Raw genomic sequence first — 8,019 nt, forward strand, 5'->3', positions numbered from 1 at the left:
GTCCTAAGCCTCCTAGGCCGTGGAAAATCTGACTCTGAGCCAAGAAAGGAACTCAGCCAAGAAGAGAGGCAGAGAAGTGCAGGTTGTGCTTAGCAGCCGATGATTTTGAGACCTGCGAGGCCATATCCCCAGAATTTTTGATCTCTTCTGTTTCCATTTGTGTGAGTACAGAAAGATTAATTCTATCAAGGGGCATCGTGGGATGTGGGAAATTATAACCACTAAAACACAGAACACTTTAGGGAGCGTGCATCCAGGAGGAATTCATGATCAGATAGGGGGCAAAAATAAGAGTATCTGGTGGAAGGGGGGAGTATCACTTTATACCCATCCTTGAAAAAGAAAAAGGGCCTTTGTAGTTTATATGTTTATGAACACACTTTAAAAAAAAAAGTATAACTTGGCCAGGGTCAAATCTGTCACATTACTTTTTCCTACATTTGAGGTTTTTTGGGGGTATTGTATATAGTAGGAATATAGGAGTATCTTTAGTTGAAAACACATGTTATGCAAACATGGAAAAATTTGCTCAGCTACATTGTAGTAGTCTACCCTTTCTACCAGCCCTGAATTATATAAAGGAAGTTAAGTAAAATGTTTGCTTCCCCCCGCCCCCACCCTATAGGAAATCCATTTGCTGTAATTTAGATCCATCATTAAATCTCACCATATCCATTTGACTTAGGCCTTTTGGAGTTAGGCAGAAGGGCCGTTCTTCCTGTTTGGCTGACAGTTCAAGTTCCCAGGGAGCCTCAGTAAACTGAGAGATAGAGCAGAGTGATTTGCCAAGACTACCTTGTGACTCAGTCAGATCCCAAAATAGAAATGGGAGACTCTGTTTCGATCTTGCAGGCAGTAATGTAAGGAGGAAAACAACTTTACTAAATAATTTTTTTTTTTTGATATGGAGTTTCACTCTGTCACCAGGCTGGAGTGCAGTGGTGCCATCTTGGCTTACTGCAACCTCTGCCTCCCAGTTTCAAGTGATTTTCCTGCTTCAACCTCCTGAGTAGCTGGGATTAAGGGTATGCACTACCACGCCTGGCTAATTTTATTTTATTTTTGCATTTTTTTTAGTAGAGAAGGTTGTTTTTTTGTTTTTTGTTTTTTGTTTTTTTTGAGACAGAGTCTCGGTCTGTGGCCAGGCTAGAGTGCAGTGGCGCAGTCTCAACTCACTGCAACCTCTGCCTCCCAGGTTCAAGTGATTCTCCTGCCTCAGCCTCCTGAGTAGCTGGGACTACAGGCACACACCACCACACCTGGCTAAGTTTTGTATTTTTAGTAGAGATGGGGTTTCACCATATTGGCCAGGCTTGTTTTGAAATCCTGATCTTGTGATCCACTTGCCTCAGCCTCCCAAAGTTCTGGGATTACAGGCATGAGCCACCACGCCCGGTTCAATATGGCAAAATTTTAAAATTTGGCTAGGCATAGTGGCTCACACCTGTAAATCCCAGCACTTGGGAGGCCAAAGCGAGAGAATCCCGTGAACCCAGGAGTTTTGAGACTAGCCTGGGCAACATAGCAAGACCCCCATCTCTACAAAAAAAAAAGAAAATAGCCAGGTGTGATGGCACACACCTGTAGTCCAACCTACTCGGGAGGCTGAGGTGGGAGGATCATTTGAGCTCAGGAATTCAAGGCTGTAGTGAGATGTGATCAGCCACTGTACTCCAGCTTGGGCAACAAAGAAACCCTCTCATAAAAAAAATTTTTAACAATTCCAATATAATAGGGATTTTAAATTTTTATTAATTTAACATTTTTTTTTGAGAATCTGCTACATACTAAATATAGTCCTAAATGCTACCTGCTAAATATAGTTCTAGATACTGGGAATACATCTGTAAATAAAATATTTGAAATCTCTCTTCTCCTGAAGCTTATATTCTAGTTGGGAGAAACATGATAAATATGTAAAATGTCAGGTAATCTTAAGCGTTATGCAAAAAAAGTGAAGCAGAGTAAGGGAGAGAGTAATGGTGATAATTCCACTTGCTAAAGAAAGCGTATACTATTTTCAGGGAACCAGAAGGATATTTCTATAGCAAAAGCCTGAAGGGCAAGGGCTCTTGGCACAATTTTTGGTGGGAGAGGTCCTCTGTTTACTCTTATACTACTGCAAGAGATGTGTATTTTGTTTCATTACATAAAATACAGGCTTGAGGAAATGAGAGTACAGCTTTAAATTTCAGAATATCAGGAAGTCCTTTGAAGTTGATCACTCAGCACCTAATGTATTGCCTTTGTATGCAGCGAGGGCTCAGTTATTGATATCTGATAAAATGTTCCTCATTAGACTTTGAAGGGCTACTTCTGCACTTTTCCCTCTTCATGGTAGAGACAGGCTACCAGGCCTGGCTATAGCAGGCCAGCACTTGTACCATTTTCAGATTATTACCATGCCTGCATAGGGATGCTAATATTTCTACCTCAGAAGCCCAAAGCTTCCTTACCTGTTGCTGTTGTCATCTAATTTTCCTATTTAAAAAACTATTATTTTCCCTAACCTACCTTGATATTCAGCAAAACCATATTTTGTGTTATGTGTCTTATCAGGAACAGCACTGCCTAGAAAAGATATAAGCCAGAAGGAGATTTCTTCAGCTTAGTCATCTCTGTTTTTTCTCCCCTGTAACTAAGATATTTATCTGCATGATTGATTTGATTTTTTTTTTTTTTTTTCAGGAATGAAGGACTTGCTTCAGTCCTTCAAAGATATACTCTAACAGGTTCAGTACCTTCTTTCCTCAAGGCAAACAGATTTAGCTTAGACATGTTCCTGTTGTCTTTTTCTGATGGTCCAGATTTGAACTTTGCTCCATTTATTGGTGCAAGATGACCATATTTTATGGCTCATAGTTACTCCGGACATAAAATTATGATACGGTACTACTCAAATATTTAAATTTTGAATTGTTTATATCCTTGAAGGCAACATTTGAAAAAATACTCATATTTTACAGAATATTCCAGGGATGTTTGATTCTCAGTTTCGTATTACATGAGTACTAATCCAGAGACAAAGCTGTGCTATGAAAATCAGGAAATATTTTCCAGAATGTTTCCCAAAAAGGATGGGCAGTTCATTTTATTAACAGGATATGTTAGTGGGTGAGCTCTAATAAAGAAGTCATAAAGCTATTAAAAGGCTTAAGAACCCTTTTTGTCAGCAAAAGAGGGCCAAGGTGTTGGTAAAAATCTTTGGAGTAAAATCTAATGAGCTGGCTCCAGCAATACACTTTATATGATGTGCTGTAGAAGTAGCTACTGAGATTAGGCTCAATATTTTGGTGTATAATTACAAACTGAGCAGAGATGGTTTTATGCAGGTTGTTAGGGAAATAATATTCTAGTCAAAATGTCTAAACACCAAGGCTGTTTCTTTGAAAGTGTGGCCTTCAGTGAGTTAGGTTATATCCATTTTGTGTATGCTTGGTACATAGTTTAGTTTCAATAAATGCTTGAAATAAAGGAGAAAAGCAGAGTACCATGTAAGGAAAAGCAGTCTAATAAACCTACAGAGAGAAAATATTTGTTTTTTTTTTTAGGGTAAACTATAGAATAGCCAAGAAGGCTTGTCAATGACAAGTTACTTTCAGAAATAAGACATCTCACACTGGGAACAAAGGAGCCACAAAGGCAGAGAACTTGGGAACATGTCACTGGTGTTGAGAAATAAAAGGAAGAATAAATTCTTGAATAAGAGTGGGTTTTGATTTAGCGTAGATAGCATGGTTTTCACATTGATGAGAACACAGTCTTCGGTGTCACAGGAAGAATGCAGGAACTATAAACTGAATTGGTTCATAAGACTAGACGGTTAATATAAAAGGTGAGTTAACCCAGTAAGCTACAGTTATACCTCTCTTGGAAGGGGATCTGATATTCTCCAATTTCAGTAAACTGGATTTGCTGTTTTAAAATGTATCAGTACCCAGTATGAGCTTAGTACTGACTTTTTTTTTTTGAGACGAAGTCTCACTCTTGTTCCCCAGGCTAGAGTGCAATGGCGTGATCTTAGCTCACTGAAACCTCTGCCTCCCAGGTTCAGGTGATTCTCCTGCCTCAGCCTCCTGAGTAGCTGGGATTACAGGTACCTGCCACCACGCCCGGCTAATTTTTGTATTTTTAGTAGAGACAAGGTTTCACCGTATTGGCCAGGCTGGTTTCCAACTCCTGACCTCAGGTGATCCGCCCACCTCAGCCTCCCAAAGTAATGAGGTTACATGTGTGAGCCACCTCACCTAGCTAGCCAAGTACTGACTTTTTTTTTGAGACGGAGTTTCGCTCTTCTTACCCAGGCTGGAGTGCAATGGCGCGATCTCGGCTCACCGCAACCTCCGCCTCCTGGGTTCAGGCAATTCTCCTGCCTCAGCCTCCTGAGTAGCTGGGATTACAGGCATGCACCACCATGCCCAGCTAATTTTTTTTTGTATTTTTAGTAGAGACGGGGTTTCACCATGTTGACCAGGATGGTCTCGATGTCTTGACCTCGTGATCCATCCGCCTCGTGATCCATCCGCCTCGGCCTCCCAAAGTGCTGGGATTACAGGCGTGAGCCACCGCGCCCGGCCCAGTACTGACTTTTAAAGTAGGAGAAGCAGTATGCCAAATCATTTATGAGCATAGGCTTTGGAAATACTTGGGTTCTAGTCTGAGCACTGCACTATGATCGTAGGTCCTTGCATACTAACAAAAGGAAAAAATTTTTTTTAATTTTTAAAAAAAATTTAGGTAAGTTACTTAGCATCTGTAATTCTAAGTTTTCTTAGCCTGTTATCATAATGGTTAAGAATCCAAGGGCCAACATCAAGATTCAAATCCCAGCTCTTTTGTTTCCTGCTATGTCATTTTAGGCAAGCTACTAAACTGTGACTCAGTTTCCTCATATGGAGAGAGGGGGAGAGAGAGAGAGAAATAATACCAAAATCATTGAATTGTTGACATTCATTGATCCCTGAATAAATGTTAGCTGTTTTCAGGAATTTTTGTGAGTAACCCCTAACTTGGAAGTACTGGGTATAGGCCCGGCATGGTGGCTCTTGCCTATAATTCCAACATTTTGGGAGACTGAGGCAGGGGATTGCTTGAGGCCAGAAGTTCAAGACCAGCCTAGGTAACATAGTGAGACCCCCATCTCTACAAATAAAAAAATTAGCTGGGCATGGCAGCACATATCTGTGTAGTCCCAGCTACTTGGGAGGCTGAGGTGGGAGGATTCCTTGAGCCCCGGAGTTCAAGGCTGCAGTGAGCTATGATCATGACACTACACTCCATCCTGGGTGACAGAGTAAGAGCCCATTTGTAAAAATAAATCTTTTTTTCTTTTTTGAGACAGGGTCTCACTCTGTTGCCCAGGCTGGAGTGCAGTGGCATGATCATGGCTTACTGCAGCCTCAACCTCTGGAGCTCAAGCAGTTGTCCCACCTCAGCCCTCCTGAGTAGCTGGTAGCACAGGTGCATACCACCATGTGCAGCTAATTTTGTTTGTTTGTTTCTTTATTTAATTATGAGACAGAGTCTCGCTCTGTCCCCAGGCTGGAGTGCAATGATGCAATCTTGGCTCACTGCAACCTCCGCCTCCCAGATTGAAGCAATTCTCCTGCCTCAGCCCCCCAAGTACTTGGGATTTACAGGCACCCACCAACACACCTGGCTGATTTTTATATTTTTAGTAGAGACAGGGTTTCACCATGTTGGTCAGGCTGATCTTGAACTTCTGACCTTAGGTGATCTTCCCACCTCAGCCTCCCAAAGTGCTAGGACTACAGCAATGAGCTACCACACCCAGCCAATTTTTAAAGAGATGAGGTCTCACTATACCCAGGCTAACCTTGAACTCCTGGACTCAAGTGATCCTCCTGCTTCAGCTTCCCAAAATGCTGGGATTATAGCCACTGCACCCAGCCTAAGAGTAAATAAATATATGAAAGAAATACTGGGTATATTTGCTAACATTAAGAAACTGACATTCTTGTTATAAAGTTCAGGCTAACACGTATGAAAATAAAATCAATAGAGGGTATTACAAAAGTGTTAAAGATTGTGATACAGACAATAAAGTTTTACTTGTTAAATGAATGTTGCCTACTGTATATTAGGTAGGCAGCAGTAAGTACTGAGAATACAACAGTGAATCCTACATAGTTCCCGTTCTCAGGAAGCTCACAATCTTGTAATAAAGCAGATATTAATATTAGTAGATGAGCAATAACAACACAGTGAAATAAATGCTACAGTAAGAATTAGAACTGGGAGCTGTGAGACCTCACTGGAGAGGCATACAGCCTAGTCTTAGGAGGTCAGAAAAGGCTTATCAGAAGAAGTCAAGTGTGAAGGTGAGAAAGAGTTAATGTTCTTGGTACATCAAACAATGCAGAAACCTGGAAGTGTAGGCTGTCATTGTGCTGGTAGAGCTTTCAAGTTCGTGGTTAAAATGGGGCCAAAAATAAAAAACGTGAAGCCAAAGAAGTAAACACTTCCTGGTTAGGTTATGGAGGTCCCTGAATGTCATATTGAGTGTAGACTTTATCCTGAAGGCAATAAAGAACCAGTAAAGAATTTCATGCAAAAGAGTAGCAAGAGTCAGACTTACGTTTTGACAAAGATCACTGTGGCCACAGGGAAACCACAATGGATGGCTGGAAGACCAACAAGAAGGCTGTTGTGGAGATTTCAGTGAGACAGAATAGTGACCTGGATCCATAATTGAGTCAGGCCACCTGGGTTTGAATCCTGCTCTGCCACTTAGCAGTTAAGTGACCTTATGCAAGTTATTTAAGCACTCTTTGCCTTTGTTACCTAATCTGAAAATTGGTGATGATAAAATTTACCTTATAGGCTTGTTGTGAGGATTATGTCACTTAGGACACCCCTGCCTAGAACATAGTTAAATGCTTTAAAAATGTAGGCAGTAGGCTGGACGCCGTGGCTTATGCCTGTAATCCCAGCACTTTGGGAGGTCAAGGTGGGCAGATCACGAGGTCAGGAGTTCAAGAAAAGCTTGGTCAATATGGTGAAACCCCATCTCTACTAAAAATACAAAAATTAGCTGGGTGTGGTGGCATGTGCCTGTAGTCCCAGCTACTCGAGAGGCTGAGCTTGAACTCTGGAGGTGGAGGTTGCAGTGAGGGGAGATTGCACCACTGCACTCGAGCCTGAGTGAGAGTGAGACTCTGTCTCACACACACAAAAAATAATAATAATTCAGGCAGTGAAGAGAAGCAGACTTAAGAAGAATAAGCAGGATTCCATGACTGTAGGAATGTTAGAAGCAAATAAAAACTAAGGAATTTGGTTTCTGGTTTAGGAGCTTGGGGGATGGTGGTGTCATTCACTGAGATAAGAAACATGAGGAAAAGCAGGTTTGGGGAAGACCGAGAAAGTGTCACCACAGTTGACTGGATTGCAACCAGAAGAGTATAGTGTCAGAGAAGCCAAGGAGAGTGTTGCAGGGAGGAGGGAATGGTCAGCATTGTTAAATGTTACCAAGGATGGTCAAGTGAAATCAAAGCTAAAAATAATTCACTGGTTTTAGCAACAAGAAGGCCATTGGTGACCTCGTCAGGAGAAATTTTGGTGGTGAGGAAGGAGGGCTAAAATATGTTTTTTGTTGTTGTTGTTGTTTTTTTTTGAGACCCGAGTTTCGCTGTTGTTACCCAGACTGGAGTGCAATGGCACGATCTCAGCTCACCACAACCTCCGCCTCCTGGGTTCAAGCAATTCTCCTGCCTCAGCTTCCAGAGTAGCTGGGACTACAGGCGTACACCATTATGCCCAGCTAATTTTTGTTTTTAGTAGAGACAGGGTTTCACCTCGTTGACCAGGATGGGCTCAATCTCTTGACCTCGTGATCCACCCGCCTCGGCCTCCCAAAGTGCTGGGATTATAGGTGTGAGCCACCGTGCCTGGCCAAATATGTGGATTATAGAAGGAGTAGGAGGTGATGAAGGGAGACTATGAGAACACACAATTCCTTCAAGTTTAGCTGGCTGGAAGGATTATGGACAGGGCTGA

The sequence above is a fragment of the Callithrix jacchus genome, chromosome 1, assembly GCF_049354715.1.
Source record: "Callithrix jacchus isolate 240 chromosome 1, calJac240_pri, whole genome shotgun sequence".
Taxonomy (NCBI): Eukaryota; Metazoa; Chordata; class Mammalia; order Primates; family Cebidae; genus Callithrix; species Callithrix jacchus.